The 20912-nt window shown below is 34.4% G+C and overlaps 1 non-coding gene across 1 annotated transcript; it reads left to right on the top strand.

The window, feature by feature from the left end:
* Nucleotides 1-8678: 8678 nt before the first annotated feature.
* On the top strand, nucleotides 8679-8781 carry LOC122727044. The gene has a single exon (XR_006353016.1). It is a non-coding gene; the product is annotated as a U6 spliceosomal RNA (small nuclear RNA).
* Nucleotides 8782-20912: the final 12131 nt, after the last annotated feature.

The following is a 20912-nucleotide window of genomic DNA, read 5'->3' as shown; positions in this document are numbered from 1 at the left end:
GTTATTTTGGATGTATAGAGGAACAATTAAGAAACAAACCCATTTATAAAACATTTTTTGCAATGTCTTCACCATTATGGATTTAAAATAATGCATTGAAATGCAAACGGTGAGCAAAAATTAAGGCACTGCTTGACTGTGTTTGCACTTTGCTAAGAATAACTACTAAGTTAAATTAAGTCACTTAAAACACCAAACTATTTAGTTAGTGTCCTATAGACAAGTAATTGTTGAATTTTTCTGTTGACTATTTGGGCAAGCTACTTACATTATAATAATAAGCTTAGCTCTAAACAAACAAACAAAATTGAAAGTAGCAGAAATTGGAAGGACATAGACTTCAAGTCTTAGAATAAGACTTTGGAGCTTTAAGAAGAACCCTTAGATATCATCTTGCCCAATCTCCTCATTATTAAGAAGATAGAAATTAGGCTTAGTTTTATAAAACAGGGTATTTGGTCATATGATGACAAATGGCAACATGAAAGATAAATAAAAAATACAAAGATAAGATTGAACTTTTTTTTTTAATTGAACATCACCTCAAAATCTAATGATGGTAATGAGCCTAGTAGACCAATACATATAATACAAATTAGAATGTATATGTACAAGAGTATGCAGAGCTATGAGATGAGAAGTAAAAATCACTTTTTTCCAATGAAATTAAAGGCTTTTTGTAGGTAGTTGCTTTTGAGCTCGGGTTTGAGCCTGAGCTATTGTATGAAGTCAATAGATAGAGAAAGAAGGAGGCAATATTATAAATATAAGAAATGATTTGAGTACTTATGGGCTATTTCTAAAAGAATGAAAGTCATCTGCTTTGACTGGATTAAAAAAAAAAAAGATTTTGAGGAGTGACAGACTGAAGTCAGGCCAAGAAATTAGGCAGAGATGAGAGTCTGGAGCTCCAAAAAATTTAGCCTAAGGAATATGGACTTTAGTTTCTAGAATTAATTAGCTGAAAAATAGAGAATTATTGGAAGTTTGTTGAGCAAGAGAAGCCTATAATGAGTGTTATAAGTTATTGAGAGTTTTTTTTGTTTTTTTTTTCAGGTGTGGGGTGTGGGGTGTGAGGCATTCAGGGTTAAGTGACTTGCCCAGGGTCACACAGCTAGCAAGTGTCAAGTGTCTGAGGCCGAATTTGAACTGAGGTCATCCTGAATCCAGGACCAGTGTTTTATACACTGTGCCACCTAGCTGCCCCATAAATTATTGAGATTAATCTGAATATAAAGAGTTGGAGGAGTAGGCTGGATGCAGGAAAATGAGTTAGGAAGTTTTGATAATATATCAGGTGAAAAGTAATAAAGATCTGGACTAGGTTTGTGGCAGTGAAAGTGTGAGAAAGTATAAATTTCAATGGTGAGATATGTCTTGGGCATATAGTCCAACACCTTCATTGTATAAATGAGGAAATCAAAATAAACAAACATCCAAAGTTACATAGATAGTGTTAAATAAAGCATTTGAATTTAATTTCTTTGACTTCAGAATCAATTATCTTTCCATTGTACCAAGCAGCCTTCTTTAAAGTGGGGCAATTGTTATTTTTAATTCAGTAAATCAGAATGTGAGTCATTATGCTATAGTGGTTATAATACCTGGCCTAGAATCAGAAAGATTTTATTTTGAAACCTGTTTCTGACTGTGTGACTAAGAGGAAAATATTTAACTTCTCTGATCCTCAGTTTCCTTATAAAAAGGTCCACAGTACCCAAGTAGCAAGGTTGATTTGAGACAGAAATGATATAATGTACATGGAGTGTTTTACAAACTTGAATAGGCTATATAAATGTTAGTTCTAATTATAGTTTATCTATATGGCATAGAATAAAATATTAATCTATCATGTTACCATAAGCACTGACTGATTAAACTGAAATTGGAGATGTCCACCATGATTTGGCAGCTCATGGTCACATTAAATAACCATTAATTGAGAAATAAAAATAGTGAAATTTGTCCTCTGACATTTTACAGGTCAACCATGCTAGCTGTTTGGCTACATTTTACAGTTTTGAAACCAATTTTTTGTAAGTGAAATCAATTTGGCCAGGCACAAATTCTAAAAGTAGCTCAGTACTACCCTAAAATGGTAAATAATTCAGGTAGAAGTCTCCCCAACTTGGGAAAATAAGCTTAGTTGTCAATTTAAAGCAAACAATGTAGTTATATGATCGATTTTTTTTTCTGTCAAAATCAATTTTATGAGAAAAAGCCATATAATCAATGACTATTAAAATAAATTTTGTAACACCAATTTAACAGCTTGGATGTACCATTCATCTCCCCAACTTCCTTTTTCCTTCCTTTCTACATTCTCTACTGTAGAATTGGAGCCTTGGGCAAAAAGAAAAAGCTGTCAGAATGAGAAGCCTGCTTCTGCTTTCTCTCACAGACCCATGGATTATGCTGGTTACAGATTCAGGAGATACTGATTCTAATCCTGGTTGTCACTTCCTAATTGTGTGACCTTGACCAAGATATTCCCTTTACCTGAATCTCAGCATCCTTATCTATAAAATTAGATATTTGCACTAAAAGATCTTAAATGAGATAAAATATAAAACGAGAGTTGAAAGAGAAATGGGATCTGCTTAACTTTTTTCCCTAACACTTGACTTCATTCCTAATTGGTTTAATCAAGCCAATGTAATAGTATAACTAACATATACGTCATTTTTCAACTAATCTCCCATTACCTGTGCATTTTTTTACATCTTTCAGATCTCTTACTTTTCTATCTGCTGACTCTAGCTTTAGAGAAAGGGGAAACAGAACTTTATAATACAATCCTTAAGTTTAGGCAGCAGAAACACTGTAACCCATTTCCTTGGGTTACTAGCAACCTCTACTCCCTAATTTCATCACTCAGTTGCCTTTATAACACAACCCTCTATCCCCACATTTTGTGTGATATTTTAAAGGTAATCAGTCAAATTCAAAGTCAAAGCCCCAATTAATTAAATATTGCTGCTACTGAATTTATATTATCAAATGCAGAATAGCAATAAATTCAGTAGCAGCAATATTTAATTAATACATGAAACAGTACAAATAATAAAACAGGTATGTCCAGAAAAGAAAATGTTATAAATGTTCTATCCAAGACTACTTCCACTGACAAACACTCTAAGAAAGATGACAAGTAGAACCAGATGAAGAAATAACTCAAAAACACCAAAGCAAAACACAAGTAATTTAATCCATCCAGACTAGGGCTACACAAGAAGATGGAGGCACTGTGGTGAGTGTGAGTTTTAAGCCAACTTCATCCCTGATATACTGAGTTTGAAGCCACTAGGATCCTGGGTCCTGGACTCATTGTGCCAAAGCAGAAGAAAAAGTCAACTCCATTTAGATTGTTGCTCAAGGAGAAAGAGATAGGAGATAGGCACTGGAAGGTATGAGCATCAAGGAATGGTATTAGCCCCAGGAATCCTAAAGCCAAAGAGACATAGGTGTTGATGACCTGAGGTTTCCTGAAGAACATACAGGAGTTCTGGATTCAGTGTGGCTTCTCATAAATAAAACCTAAAGCAAGGAAGAACTTGGTCTTAGACTGTCAGAGAAACAGGAGAGGTCAAGTCAATTCCCAACACTGGAAGAACAAAAAGAAGTTGAAGGATCCAGGAGTATAGCAATGGGGGATTCTAGGAGCCTTGATATCAACAGACCTCAGATACCAAAGCAGATATATAAGCACCATGTCAAGAGACAACTCAAATTTCTGATGGGTGCCTATACAAGGAGAGATGAAATGAAACTAAAGCCAGTACATAATTTGGACCACTATGATATGAAGGAAAAAGTCAGTGATTGAGGACTGGTCACAAGTTCTCTCTCTCTCTCTCTCTCTCTCTCTCTCTCTCTCGCTCTCGCTCTCGCTCTCGCTCTCGCTCTCGCTCTTGCTCTTGCTCTTGCTCTCACTCTTGCTCGCTTGCTAAGGTTGTGGTTATGGTGAAAGAAGAAGACAATGACCAAGACAATTCATTCAGAACTGCACCGAGGCCTAAACACCACATTAAAGAATGCAGGAGAGGGTACTGATTGGCTATGTAAGTAATCCTGATCAAATAACTTAGATAGAAGACATAAAAGAAGAAATATCTTAGTATAATGAAGAAATACTATAGGTTAATAGAAGTCTAAAAGTAAACTTAGAAAAAGAATATGACTTTAGAAAAAGTATAAGTAAAGCCCCAGGAAAAAAATGGGTATTCAAAGTGTATCTAGAAGAAATAAAGAGATACAAGATAAGAACTCAGAGGAAAAAAGGATGGAAGGAAAATAAATAGCTTAGAACAGAGAATAAAACATCTTAACCAAGTAAAGGGTACCCTGAAGAAGAAAAAAAAAAGAATGGAATAAAAGAAAATCAATAATACCACAAGAAAATAGGAAATGATAGAAGGAAAATGGTTGAAAAAAGTTGAGTAACATATAAAATAACTTTATTTAAAAAATAATAATAATTTGGAAAACAGGGTGAAAGGATATAATTTAATATTTAACAGACTTCCTGACAATATAATTAACAAACAAAAATCCTGCCTACAATTTTTTTTGAGGAATTTATTTATTTATTTTCCTTTTTTTTTTTTTTGTGAGGCAATTGGGGTAAAGTGACTTTCCCAGGGTCACACAACTAGTAAGTGTCAAGTGTCTGAGGCCGGATTTGAACTCAGGTCCTTCTGAATCCAGGGCCAGTGCTTTATTCACTGTGCCATCTAGCTGCCCCTGGCTACAATGTTTTATGAAATTCTAAAATAATATTTCCAAGAGCTATTCATTCAAAGGGTAAAATAAAAATAAAAATAATCCACTCATTACCTTATGAAAGAAAACTCAATTTGAAAATACTTATAAATGCCTTAGACAAAATCCATAGTTTTCAGGTCAAAGAAAAAGTACTTCATATAGTGAGAATAAAGAAAAAAACTATAATGAAGGAGACAGAATCTTAGAGTATGAAATTCTAAATAGTTTACAACTAAGTATATTCTACCCTGCAGAACTTATAACAATCTTATCAGGAGAAATAGCCTTTTAGTAAACAGAAGGCTTTCAAACATTCCTGACAAAAAGAACAAAGCTTGGTATTGCCCATGAGATGCAGACATAGGAGAGAAGAGAAACCAAGAAAGGAAGTAGATATAAGTAAGGTGAAGGAGCCAAACAATGATCAAGTACTTACATTTTAATAGTTGGAGAAGATTCCTGTGCCTTCAGAATCAATTTATTTACAAGGGTGCCAGAGAAAGTAAAGTCAAATAAGCAAAAAGCATGGGTGGAGGTCTGTTTCCTTTTCTTAGTTTTAAGAGAGGGAAAAAATAATATTCTAGGGAAGAAATCAGGAAGCAATTAAAAGAGCTTACTATTATTTTCACAATTGGTATATTCTAGAAGGAGAATATATGACCACAGAAGTGGAAGTGGGTGAAGTAGGCCTCTCATAAGCCTCACTTTTATCAGAACTGCATAAGGAAGATTGGGTAGGGTAGCTAGGTTGCACAGTCAATAGAGATCTGGGCCTGGAGTCAGAAAAACCCAAGTTCAAATTCAGTCTCAGACACTTACTAGCTGTGTGATGCTGGGCAATTCACTTAACTCTTTGCCTCAGTTGCCTCATGCATGAAATAAGCTGGAGAAGGAAGTGGAAAAGAACTCTGGTATCTTCACCAAGAAACCCCAAATGGGGTCACAAAGAGTTGGTCATGAATGAAATGACTCAACAAAAACAACAACAAGGAAGGTTGAATATATGCAATGTTTGGTACAGAAATAAATTTAAACCAACAGAGTAATATGGAAAAGGAGAGCAGAAGAGTATGAGAGGCTATATAGAGTTAAAGACGGAATATTTGTATACAAAATAAACATCAGCAACAGATAATAAAAGGAAGGAAGGGAAGGGAAGGAAAGAGAAGGGCATGAAGATTTATTAAACACATTACATGCCAGGCAATGTACTAAAAAAAGAAATAAAGGAAATATATAGAAAGATTGTTTAAGAACTTTTAATCTGTGTCTCTGTAGTTAAGGTACAAAAATAATGAACTAGAATCAGACATATTTCAATTATTTCCTCATGGGTACCCTATTCTCTTCTATCAGAAGCTTTCTACAGGAAACCAACCCTAACCCCTCTTAATTCCAATGGTTACTCTCTTAATTATTTCCTATTATTATCCTGTATGTAGCATTTAATATTTCTCTCTCTCTCTCTCTCTCTCTCTCTCTCTCTCTCTCTCTCTCTCTCTCTCTGTGTGTGTGTGTGTGACTCTGTCTCTGTACCTCTGTTTCTGTGTGTGTCTCTTTCCCTCCCCACACCCACACACATATTTCTTTCTTTGCATGGTGTCTCCGTCATTACATTGTAAACAGGGACTATTTTTGCCTCTTTTTGTATCCTCACATTTAGAACAATGCCTAACACGTAGTAAGTGCTTAATAAATATGTATTGTATTATATTTCACCACATTATTTTTCTTTGTAAAAGTGAAGGGGAACAAAGAAAGGAAATAATATGGAAAAAACAAATTAACAATTATAACTGACTATGAATGGGATGACTTCACAAATCAACTGAGAAAGGTAATGGATAAGAAAGCCTAATTCAATAATTTTATTATTATTATTATTATTATTATTAGGGCAGTGGGGGTTAAGTGACTTGCCCAGGGTCACACAGCTAGTAAGTGTCAAGTGTCTGAGACCGGATTTGAACTGAGGTCCTCCTGAATCCAGGGCCAGTGCTTTATCCACTGAACCACCTTGTTTTCCCCTCAATAATGTATTATTTACCAAAAAATAAAAAATAAAAAAACCCCAACCACTTCAAACATGAAAATTCAGAAAAAATTTAATGAATAGTTGAAACAAAATCTATCATTCATCAACAGAATTCAATTAAGTAAGGGTGGCAATCAAGCATTCTAGACAAGATAACCGTAAATATGTATACTTGGATAAATGGCATGAGCAAGAAAATTACATTATGCTCAAAGGCACCATCATCAAATAATATTAATATTTTACATATATACCAAATGGCATATCATCTATGTGCACAATTTAAAAACTTTTTTAAATTTTGAGAGAAGTACACAACAAAACTCTTTCAGTTAGGGGACTTCAATATGCTTCTTTCAGATCTAGATAAATTTTACAAGAAGATACACAAAAAAGAAATTAAGGTTTTTAATAGAATTTTTACATTAGATATGCTATACCACTGGTGATTACTGAATAAAAATTAAACAAAAAGCAAAACAAGAAAAAACCCTCCAACAATATAAATCTCCTCTGTTTAAAGAGTTCACAGTCTATTAGAGAAGACAATGTGCAAGCAACTATAACACACACCCAAGATATCCACAGGATGAATTGAAAATAATCATATGTGTGGCAGTTAGAAGATGGAAGTCTGTCTCTCCCTGTATTTGGGGTCCAGCCCTAAGCTAAAGGAATAGCCTGGCCCCTATTTATTCACCAATTGGCATGCAATTCTTAATAAGTCAATATACTCAAAAGATCAAACCTCTGTTTCCTCGATCATTTCATCTTTCACCCACCACAGAGGAAAGGCATTAACATTTGGGTAAGTTAAGATGATTTCTTTAAAAAATTGGAATTTTACATGGACTCTTAAGGAAACCAGGTAATCCAGGATGTAGAAATGATAAAAGAGAAAATTTCAAGCATGGAAGACAGCCAGTAAAAATTTCATATGGTCAGGAGATGAGAGTTAGGTACAAGATAGTCTTAGGAGTTCCACTTCGCTTAAGATTGATGAGTCTTCAGCTATGACTCCCCTCCATGCAATTCTCTTCTGTCTCAACAATTCAATGACATATCTATCTGTCCTCAGTTTGCTTGCCTTTTCCACATCTATTTACCTCCTTTCTTTGCTATCTGATGTAGCTGATATTCCCCTTATGACTTCCTGCCTTGTAGAGTACTCATCATTATAGTTTTTTTTAATATTACTGGTTGTGTTCTAGCCTGCTGTAAAATATAGTCCACTGAATTTCCCTTTTGACTCAAGTAGTATAGAGACCAAGGTTGAACAAATATGCTCACTGTTACCACTAAATCTTTAACATTCTTTCCTATCTTAAATAGCATCTTTAAGATAATCTCATCATCTCAACTGAGCTTTTTTTTTTCTTTTTTTTTTCCCCAGGGCAATGAGGGTTAAGTGACTTGCCCAGGGTCACACAGCTAGTAAGTGTTAAGTGTCTGAGGTCGGCTTTGAACTCAGGTACTCCTGACTTCAGGGCCGGTGCTCTATACACTGCGCCACCTAGCTCCCCCTCAGTAATATATCTTTAATCTTCTTGGTTTGTTACCTCTTCTTTGTCCAAATCAAAAGAAAGAAAAATTCTGTGTGACCAGTTTCTTGTTTCTATCAAAATATCTAATTTAATGTATAATGACAGAGATAACCATCATGCCCTAGTTTTCAATGAAAAGTGTGCTGCTAGCAGGCTTTGCTCATGTCAAAAATGACCGAACATATTTCAAATACTTCTGAATGTTGCTTCTGGGTTTCAATTACTCCATCTTCAATTCTGCTTCCCTTTATCTTACCCACTTATTATACCTGAGCTAGTATGTGTTTTGATTTATGCTTCTTCTTGCTCCTTTGAATTTATCATTTGTACTTTCTGTGCTTGCTTCATCAGCATATATACTAAAATTGGAATGATACAGAGGAGATTCGCATGGCCCCTATGCAAGGATGTACTTTCTTCCTCCATCAGTGGATTTCTGAGGTATATCATGCATTAATAGCTTGAAGGAACTCTTTTCCCATTACGTCCTTTAGTCATGGCTACTAAACATATAACAGTGAGACTTTGACATTATAACAGTCTATAGGAAAGTTTGGCAAAGTATGGCCCACAGACCAAATCTGTCCTGCTTAGCTACTTTTCTATAGATTTGCAGGGTGAGAGTTAGTTTTACATTTCTTCTTTTTTTTTTGGGGGGGGGTCAGTAAGGGTTAAGTGACTTGCCCAAGGTCACACAGATAGTAAGTGTCAAGTGTCTGAGGGTGGATTTGAATTCAGGTACTCCTGAATCCAGGGCCAGTGCTTTATCTACTATACCATCTAGCTGCCCCCAGTTTTACATTTCTAAATAAAATTTTATCATACTTTAAAATTCATAAAAAAGCCATTCTTTTCCTTGCAGACTTAATTAAAAATCTCCTGTACATGAACAGTTCCATATGGATAGAAATATAATTAGCAGTATTTTTTTTCTTTAAAAGTATAAAGATAAGCACCCTTACATGCCAAGGAGGAAGAAGGACCAAGAAGAAGTATTCATGATATTTCAATAGAATCTAGATTCATAATTTTGAGTAACATGTTATCATTGGTGATGTCATAATTGAGTTTGATACCCACTATACTATAGCAATAATACCCTAATGCCCAATACTTCTGTAATAATCAATGACAACTTAAAGCTAGACCTTTGCATTTAATTACTAATAGCACTATTCCTTTGGAATAATATAATTTTAGCAGTAGTTTAGGGGCTTACTCCTAATGCATTTGAAAAGAATAACTAAATGCATGGTTTTAGAACCTGAAAAATGACACATTTAAGAACAATCTTTAGATTTTGTTATTCTTGGGGATATCTAAATGGAGAGGTTTGAAAAGTGTTTGATTTCACATATTACAAAAGAATACTCATAAATCACTTTACATAGCATTCCAACTTTATCCTTCATTTATTCAGCCACACATTTACAACAGGGCTCTGAGTCCCAAATTATATATTTCTTCCCCTTCTGATTTGTTTATTGAAAGGAGGGGTTGAATAGAAGGAGACACAGAGAGAGATATGAGAAGAGAAGAGAGAGGGAAGTGAATAAGGGAGAAAGAATTGCACTTAATATTACTTTATATTTATTTTTAAAATTCACTTTGGTTTTTATTTCTGGACCAAGCTAGTAAAAAAATAATAAAATAAAATAAAAACTTTCATTGCCTGAAATATGGAAGAGTGATTATTCAGGGTTGTATTATACTAGAATTATAAAGACTTCATGAATTTTTCTCCTCTTCCTATTGTATAATAGTTGTGAATTATATAAAATGTTAAGTCACTTAATAACTCTATATTGGTCTGAATGTTGGGAAACCCAGGGGATACTTAAAGGGGACTAGCTGCAATGCTAATTTACAGAGCCAAAGGCATGCTATTTGCCTTTAATTACACTGCAAATTATTAGATTTCATGGCTAATGTCACAAAATAATAGAGGATTTGCTTCTATGGTGAGCTGGGGTACCAAAGCCCCATTTATTAAATAGTATTATGTAATCACAAGATTGCTAATTCAACATTCACATTTACCAGCATAATCCCAGGGACCAATTTGTTATCTTTGTCTTAACAAAATCAATCCCACAGAATATTTGCTGCTTTTCTTCATAATGAAAAAAAATCTGACGATAACTATGGGTATTGTGATGAAAGGAACATTAAACTAAAACATAGGAGACAAGAATCTAGTTGTATATTTGATATTCACTAGTTTTGTGACCTTGGGTTGGACCTGATGAGTATTTATATAAAGGTGAGGTGTTGAGTGAGCAGATATTATATGTCTATATATGCAAACATATATATATATATATATACATGTAATTTATGTTATATATACATAGGAGATGATTTATATGTATATGCAATTATACAATATGCATGTTTCTTAATTTTTCTTTGAAGTTACATACCTGACTTACATGCATCTTAGCTCTCCTCTGTTCAATCCATTTTTTCATACAGCTGTCAGTTATATTCACAAAGCATGGATCATAGGATCATAGATTTAGGGTTTATATAAAGAAGACAGATTATTTATTAAATACTTGATATGTGCTATACACTGTAATAGATGGTGGGATTATCAAAAAGTAAAGGCAAAAAACGATTCGCTATTCTCAAGGATCTTAGATTTTAATCAACGAAGACAACACATCAAAGGCTGAGAAAGGCAGGAGAGTAAGGAGCAGAAAAAGGTTCAAAATGAACATAGCAGGTCTGGGCACTTCCTGAAATAAAATTTTTGGGTAAGAATTCATCCCTAAGAGTGGGATTGGGACAGAAGGGAAGTAGAAAAGTCTGGAGAGTCAGAAACAGAGCCAGTTTTGAAGAAAAAAAAACATAGTTCTGACAATATCAATCCCCTTCTCAAAAAGCTCCAGTAATCTAGTCTTGCTTCTAGGATTCAGCATAAACTCCTGTTTGTTATTTAAAGCCCTTGAGAATCAAATTGTAACCTACCTTCCCAGGGTTATTACACATCATTCCCATTCACACATTTTTTACCCCATTCAAACTTCTTCCTTATCCATGACATTCCATATCCTATCTCTGTGTTTTTAAAGAGCTTTTCCTATAGGACAGGGTTAAATGCTCTTCTCATTTCTGTATTTTTATTAGAATCCCTTCTCTCTCTCTCTCTCTCTCTCTCTCTCTCTCTCTCTCTCTCTCTCTCTCTCTCTCTCTCTCTCTCTCTCTCTCACCTGTGGAAACACACACACACACACACACACACACACACACACACACACCCTTGCCTGACTCCCTCAGCTGTTAAAGTATCCCTTAATTTATATTTACTTATATATTTACATGTTTGTTCGCCCATAGACAGTAAAGTCCTTAAAGCCTGGAATGATTTCATTATTGTATTTAATTCTCCATTGTTACTTATACTTCTTTACCCACCTCCATCATCTCATTATTCTCAGGGTCCTTTACATGAATTTCATGTTTCTCTGGACTCTTGGAGGAAAAAAAAAATGTGATATTACATGTTTTGATGGAAGTTGTCAAACCAGAGGCGAGACCACTGCCTGTCAGAGATGTTAGAGAGAGATATTTATGCTTCAGGTAGCGACTGGCCCAGATGATGTTGAATTTTCCTTTCTACTCTTAAGCTTCTATGATACTTTAAGTATTTGGAGATTATAATTATATTCCTTGGATATTACTACAGCTGTTCCTAGGATATACACAACTCAGAAAATGTGGGTATATAACTCAACTTTCACAAAGCCAGCTCTATGGATCAGCACTACAGGGAAGCTCACAGAGGGCTTTTCTCCACAGGATCATGACAGCCCCCTTGACCTATGAGCAAGAGGATTCAGCCAACTGTTACATCATGAAAGCAAGTCTAAATATACAAATGATCATAATTAATCATGATGATTTCACTTTAAGCCACCATGGAGACACTTTCAGCTATCGCTGCAGTTTGGGCACTACAGTAATTTTTTTCCCCCTCCTGGAAATGAAAGATAAAGAAGTATGAAAAACCAAGTCAATCAGTCTCCTTTTATCTAATCCATAATGGTTTAGGAAACCTGAAGGACTTTCTACTACCATTTAATAAAGTCTTTGCTCACCTCTGCACATATAACCAAAGCCTTGGCCTGCATATCATATTGGCATGATTATATTTCAACAGTAGACCAAAAAGGGCAAAGAAAAGTAGCACTGAAAATGGAAAGTAAACAGCTTATATTTATTCTTCTGTCAACCTAGGGTTGAGTTTTACTCTCTATGTATTCACAGAGTTCCACTTAGAAAGATGAAAAAAAATTGTGTGAAAAATAAACTAAGATATTTTGTATTGAAAAATGAATCAGAATTACATCCTTTCACATAAACACTGTTAGTCCTATTCCTCTCCTAAAAACAGGTCATACATTTGCTAAATGTTCTTTTCTTTGAAATATGTCCTCTCTGTCTCTGCCTCTCATAAATTAAATTTTCTCACTACATCTAATGATGAAAGCTGTGATACCTTAGCCCATCTTCTTCCTAATCCCTGGAGTTCTATTAAAAATAGGCTAGTTTCTAGTCTGGTGTATCTACTTCTAAAGTAGAAGTCACACTACAAAAGGGTTCAATATTCTGCATCACTTGTAGCTGTCAATGTATAGAATTATATTCCAAGATAGAAAAAGCAGTCCATTTGCCATCAAACTCCACAAATGATATTTTGAAGAACCTCACACTTTGACTCTCATTTATGCTTCAGCAAAGGAAATGATGGAATTATATAACTGGATGGTCCACAGCGTTAATTATTTGTTTTTATTTTATATGCAGGTATAAGCCTATTGGTAATCCCTAGTTTTTTGTCAGAATTTAAAAACAGAAATATATACCTATCACTTAGATTATATATATATATATATATATATATATATATATATATATATATATATATATATATATGGCAGACTGGCATAAGATTTGAGAAAAAATTTTGAAGAGTAAAAAATGAAGCTAATACTTTTATTCATGGATGTTAAGAAAAAAAAACAACCTAAATTTTAAAACCTGACAAATCTCAATCATCAGTACCCCCACAGTCCTAGGGAACAAGTCCCTGATAAAGATACTTCTCTAAGTTCTAAATATGATACTAAATGGGCACAATTTCTGCTACATAGTAGGCACTCAATAATTGCTTGTTGATTATTTTGATATATGGAGTATCCAAGAATCTAACAGACTAAGAAATTATTCATACATGTTAAATGTGAAAAAACAAACAAAAAAGGAATTATAGTATGTGTGCACTAGGACTTACATTCTGTGGATTTATGACAGGTAAAAGTATCCATGTTTCTTCAAGGATCAGACATAGAACTTGAAGGGACCTCAGAAAATCTAGTCTAACATCCCTCTTTCATCACAAGACAGCCAAGAATTTATTGAAAATGAAAGCATATTGGGAAATTGTTACTGTGTCCCAAGTCTCTTATCATTTCCAATGATTTTTCTCCCACTTTAAATCAAGGATTACAGCTACATTTTCTCTGATCTGGTTTCCTGGCATGCTACTTGATTGGCTTAGAGTTGGAAATGATTAATAGGTGTACCAATGTAAATGCAAATGCAATTTAGATGACCCTACAAGGGATAGTTTTTAATAAGCTGAATGATAGCTTTGCAAAGAAGCTTTTGAAGAAATTGGCTTCCATCTTATAAGCGACTTCACTACTAGAAACCAAAATATTTTCCATTAAACACCCATCTTCAATTTAGCTTTTTGTATCTTGATCCCCCCCTCCAAAAAATTAGAAGTGATACATCTTTTACTATTCAATGCCATTCTGTTTTCTTTCCTATATGATAAATTCTATTTTATTTTGTATTAAAGATTTTATCTACATATTTCATCCGTTCCTCCAGTGAGATTTTAAACTTTTTAAAGAACAGGGATAGTGTTATTTCATCTTCTCATCCCCTCCATGTTCTATTTCATTAACTTTAATAAAAAAAATTGGGGGGCAGCTAGGTAGTGCAGTGGATAAAGCACCAGCCCTAAGATTCAGGAGTACCTGAGTTCAAATCTGGCCTGGGCAAGTCACTTAACCCACATTGCTCTGCAAAAAAAAGAAAAGAAAAAGAAAAAAAATTGCTTAATGATATTTAGCATTTTTATAAAACATTTTAAAGTTTGCAAAAGTATATTACAAATATTATTACATTTGATCCACACAATATTGCTGGGAGGCTGAGACTATTACTATTCCCATTTTAGAGATAAGAAATCAGAGGTAAGTAGAGGTAAAGTGACTTGCCCAGGAGTCACACACCAGTCCTGAGGAGCAGCAATAGAATTGAAACTCATAGCTTCCTGATTCAAAGTTCAGTGCTCTAAACAGTGCAGCAATTAGCTGACTCTAGTAATTACAATATATATTTGTGTCCTATGTCCTATCTCCCCTTACTTTAGACACACACACACACACACACACACCCCAAAAACTCAAAGTTTAGAATATCCTTAAATTTTACTAGACTTAAATATAATATTTAAAGAGAGGAACATCTGTCAGCTTCCCGGCTCCTAACCTGAGAATAAGTATTGTCTCCTAGGAAATTAAAAAGTAATAAAGGGATTTAACATCAGGTTTTGAAAAATTATTCATTGACTTGAAAGTGTATCATACTTAGAGTTTTGACTGCTTTCTTTTTCTTTTTTAAATCTATAGACCTTGGGAATAAGAATAAACCATGCTTGGAAAGGGGTTTGTTTATTTGTTTGGCTGGCTTTTGAAGTGATCAGGACCTTGGCTGTTTTTTTTTTTTCTTCCCTCCCCAAGAAATCTCTATACAAAACAAATCTGCATGGGATGATGAAAAAAAAAAGTGAATTTACAGTCAAAAGACTTGGGTTTTAATCTTATCTCTGCTGCTACCTATGTGACCTGAAACAAATTATTTCTATTCTATCAACTCATATAAGTTATGAGTCTATTTTCTCACGTGTAAATTGAGGCTATCAGATTTGATGCCCTCATAGGTGTCTTTTGAGTTCTAGATCTCTGATCTTACGTCTAGATGATTCCTGAGGTCAATTCTAAAATGGGATTGTGTGAATTTAGGAACAATAGTCCATTTGAATGGTTTTGCTTGACTATCATTGTTACAAAGGAGAATTCAGTGGGTATTCCATTTGGAATAAGACTATAATATAAAAAATAAAAGACATCAAAATTCCAAAAATAACTTGAGGGCATTAAACTAGATGATCTCAAAGATTCCTTCCAGGGTGTAATGTATTACCTCTAGTCGAATAACTGGAGAAAATATTTATTGTAAAGAAATATGAATGAATGAATTGAGCATTTAATAAATGTTTCTTATGTAAAAATTACTGTGTATTGGGGCAGCTAAGTGGCACAGTGGATAAAGCACCCGCCCTGAATTCAGGAGGACCTGAGTTCAAATCTGACCTCAGACACTTGACATTTACTAGCTGTGTGACCCTGGGCAAGTCACTTAATCCTCATTGCCCTAAAAAAAAAAAGTTGCTGTGCAAAGCATTTGAGATACAAATAAAAAAGCAACATGATTTTTCCTCTCAAAGACCTCACAAACAAATGAGGGGAGACAATATTTGCAGAAGCTTTTAGCAACAAGGGAGATAAAAAGGCTGATGGTTCTTATGGTGCAGCTGCAAAATATATGGTAATGAATCTTCTTTAATGTTATATCTATTGATAAACTGTATCCATTTCATATGTTGAACCATTTGACAGTGTCAAGGAGATTGGTCTTGAGAACTTTCTTTTGAGGGTCTCAAGCAGCTCTGTCTGCATATCTAGCTATTACTTTACTGGATGATTATTGTGGAGGCTGATCTGTAAGAAGTGTTAGTGTCCTAAGAGAGCTCTGAAACAAGAGGGTGAGATTGGTGTTATTCACCTGGTACATGTTGCCTCCTCTCTCATTCTCAGGGTGCCTTCACACATTCCCTATGACATTTTATCTTGGTTATTTTCTTTGTTTTATTATTTATTTATTTATTTTTGCAAGGCAATGAAGATTAAGTGACTTGACCATGGTTACACAGTTAGTAAATGTCAAGTGTCTGAGGCCAAATTTGAACTCAGGTCCTCCTGAATCCAGGGCCAGTGCTTTAACCACTGTGCCACCTAGCTGCCACCTCCTGGTTATTTTCTATTATATCTTTAATATAATTTGTCTACATATGCTCCTGAAAAACCTAGTAAATTACATAGATGGATTCACCCAACAAAGTTGACCACTTAACGTCAGGGTGAAATGTACCAACATTTTGGACATCAACATTTTTGGTCCTTTGACCAAAGTGCACTCTAAAATTTCATTTATTTCTTTTCCTTGTTGCTCCTTCTATTTTTATTTGTTTTTCAAATATCCCATTCACCCAAAAGTTTAAAAAACATTTTTGTTATAATTTGTTTTTATTTTACATAGATATCTTCTTGTATATTCCTCTTCCTTCCAGAATTTTTTTAAGTTAAAAAAAAATGAAAAGATAGAAAAATTCAGCAAACTGCTTCATAAGTCTTGTATTCCATGATCTTCACCTGAAGAGGAATGGGGAGTGGGATTTCATAAATTTTTCTTATTTTCCACCCTGTTTTTCTTTGTAATTTGGCAACATTCATTTTCCTTTGTTATATGATGGTTGTTCTTTCAATGTACATCACTGTAGCCATTTTGGATATTTCTTGTCTCTGTTTACTTTCCTTTACATCTGTTCCTATAAGGCTCTCTATGACTCTCTATTCCTTATATACATTTTTTCTTACAGCCAAGTAATATTCTATTACATTCATGTATGACATTTTGTTTGTTCATTCTCCATTTGATAGGGATCTATTCCACCAGTTCTTTACGACCACTCTCAATTACTTTTAGAAATTTTTACATCTCAATAGTCTCCCACCATGGAAATACCTCTGTTCAGCTCTACTGATTGAAGACTCCCTTGCTCAGAATACTATAATAAAAGTTTCCAAGCCATGCTTTATGTCACTCATACCTTGATTGATTATTTAGCCTTTGCTCGTATTTATCTACCCTTACTCTTCCAACTTCCTTTTATGTCTTGCCTTTCTACATTAGAATATATGCTCTATGAGGTTAAGTGATGCTTCATTTGTTTATATATATATATATATATACACACACACATATATATATACACACACATATATATATACACACACATATATATGTATGTATATGTATATACATACAAACATACATATATATGTATACACATATGTATGTGTGTGCATATATGCACATACATATATGTGTATGTGTGTATATGTATGTATACATGTATGTGTATACATATATATGTGTGTGCATATATACATGTATATGTGTGTATACATATGCACACGTGTGTGTGTGTGTATATCCATAGAACTTAGTACAGTGCTTAGCTTGTTGTTGTTGTTCGGTCAATCCAGTTTCCTGTGACTCTTTCTTACCCTGTTGACCATGTCTGTGGGATTTTCTCAGCAAATATACTAGAGTGACTTGCCGTTTCCTTCATCAGTGGATTAAGGCAAACAAAGGTTAAGTGACTTGCCCAGGATTACACAGGTAATAAGTCTCTGAGGCCAGTTTTTTAACTCAGGCCTTCCTGACTCCAGGCCCAGAGCTCTCTCAATTGAGGCATCCAGCTACTTTACAAAGAAAGCCCTTAATGAATGATTTTTTTCCCTATCTTTCTACCTATCTATTAATCATCTATTTTCTTAACAGATGCTTTATACAGTTTTAGAGTTCTATGGGCATTGTTTTAACTGGGAAATAGTAAAAACATTAAATAGCTCAGGGAACTAACAAATAATACTTTGTCAATTGAAAAATGAACTCTCCCTCACTCTTTCACCCCTCTAGAATGGTGGTGAACAAGCTGTTCTAAATACACACATGCTGTCAGGGGATGGGAATGCACACTTCCTATGGCAAAGGGGAGATTCAAGCAGATTGTTTGAAAGATTCCCCAGTGCCATACTTAATATATGCCATCAATAAATATTTAAGCACAGCTTGTCTATTTACCCTCAATTATGGTGACAGTAAACAGAGTTTTTAATTCCCAGACAGTTTTCATTACAAATAGGACAAAAGAAAGAGAGGGGCTCAATATGTTCCATTTCTATCCATTTTACGCTTGTCACATCTGCCCTGTTCCTCTAAATTCTGATTTTAAAGTATTGATATTTGGGACACTCACCTCATCAATTCTCACTTTCACAGACCTCATTCAATACAAAACTCAACGTCCTCATCGCCTGTGAGACCTCCTGGAATCTAAAGAATTTTGTTTTGATAATGGTTAAAGTGCTGAGAACTGGGCACAGAAAACCACCTGGGATTGGCAAGGCAATCAAGTAAGACTCAGAGATAGTGTTAGGATGTCACCAGAAGGGATACACAGATCTCTGCAAGCACATTTTATTGTGTTTCATTTAAAATCTGCTGAGTCTCCAAAGACTTAGGACTTAGGGGTTGAAGTAGTGTAGAAAGATTAACATTATAAAAGTAATACTACTACTAATAAAGACGATGAAACAATATCCTTCCCACCATATTTTTATATAGCCACAGAAATGAAAAATAAGACCATGAAGGTATTTAAAATACCTAAGATCATGAAAACTTTTTATGGTTTCATGGAAGGATAAAAATCAAAAGGAAAGTGATAGCAATTTTTTTTCTCTTGAATGTGTTACATAAGTCTCATATAAAATTGGAAAAATTGATACTTCAAACTATGGCACCTAGTAGGTGCTTGCTAAATGCTCATTGACTGACTGGTATGAAGGCATCTATTAAAACATTTTTTTCTTAAGATTTTTTGGTTGTATGCTGGTTTGTTTTTAAATGGATCAATGCTCTGTCTGGGTGATTGTGGGCATTGGTTTGGTCTTTGGTAATAGTCCGGGGATACAAAGCTGGGGGCAGGGCGGGAGGGGGGAGGGGTAAACACCTTTCTTCAAGTTGTATGAAACAAACAAACAAAAACAAAAAAACCCTTTCAAATAATAGAGACCTAGTAAAGAAATCAAAATCTTATGGGAACAGGATATGGAACATATACTTGTCAGTCTCTTTGTTGCTAAAGGTATGCTAAGGATTCTTTCAGTGAGCCTAAAGAAGGTGAGCTTACATCCTTATTCTTTTATCAACTATAAAAAGCTATCGTTTTATCTACTTGTGTAATTGTCCACAGAACATTAAATATGAAAGAATAATAACAGGATGATGATTTGTCCCAGGGCTGCCTGTATCTGAACTCTGTTGAACAAGTTGAGAATGGTTTTTCTATAATGTTATTTCAGAAATTTATAGGAAATATTCTTGGTAAGCTTACAGAAAAAAACTATTAGAGTAAAGAGATTTCACTTCATCAAATAGTAAGAAGGGCTGGCAATAGGAATATGTCCCTGAATTTCTCTTAAGAAACCAAAGATGTTCTCACCAAAGTTTCCAAGAAAGACTCACTCATGAAAGTTTTCTTATAAAATAAACAGACTTCGGATACAGATTTAAGATCTGACCATTACCACTGGAAATGAAATTACATAAAGGTAATCTTTAAAGACCCTGGATTACTTATGGATGCAGATGAGGCAATTAAAAGTGAGAAAATGCAACATATCACTGCAGATTACAAAATGTAGCATGTACTGAATAACTACAAAGATGATCAGGAGGCTAGCTTTATACAGCTCATGCTAACTATTCTTTACAAACTAACAAATGGCAAATCTTTGAGAATTTAGTAAATAATCTATATGACAACTAGAGCATCATTCATTACAGATAGAACTGATCCTCAAAAATGGAAGAACAGTGTTTTTTTAACAGCTGTGATACTGAGTAATCGTAAATCTCCAAGTACATGATACAGAATGATTTCAAAGTACAGATATCTAGCAGAAGAAATTTAAAGTATATGGGTACAGAATGTAGCATGGAAAAGGAAAAAGGGTAAAGATCATGGGGACATGTAAGGGAGATGAAAGTGAAATAAGTGTTGATAATAATATATGACTTTCCAATAACGTTTTTAAAATTTGAGGGAAAAAGACGCCTAACATAAATTATCTCATTTATTGTAAACATAAATGACTTAATTTCCCCAGGAATCATTTTCATCTTTAAAATCAAGTTGATGAGACTATATATTAAGCTCAATAGACAAATCAATCAGTATTGAGATTTGAATTAAGCATTGCTGGAAGTGATTATATGATCTATGTACACTAAAAGAGTGAAGTAAAGTTTATTGGAAGGATAGATGCTGTTCACTAGTCTCTTATACTAGTGGATTTAGCCAGAATGTGTCCAACATTAGCAGCCCAAGTGGATATTTGTCACCCTGGAACCTAGATTCTTGATAGATGGGATATGGCAATACATACTTATAAATTCAACAAGAAATACATGAGTGACAGTCTCCTGATATCCCTCAAGCTAAGAGACTTAAGGTCCCTTAGGCCAAAGAGGGTTTTATAAATCCTAAAAAGGGCCTTGATTGAAAAATACTGGCT

This window comes from Dromiciops gliroides, chromosome 4 (genome assembly GCF_019393635.1).
Source record: "Dromiciops gliroides isolate mDroGli1 chromosome 4, mDroGli1.pri, whole genome shotgun sequence".
Classification (NCBI taxonomy): domain Eukaryota; kingdom Metazoa; phylum Chordata; class Mammalia; order Microbiotheria; family Microbiotheriidae; genus Dromiciops; species Dromiciops gliroides.
This window is presented reverse-complemented; position numbering and strand designations above follow the sequence as displayed.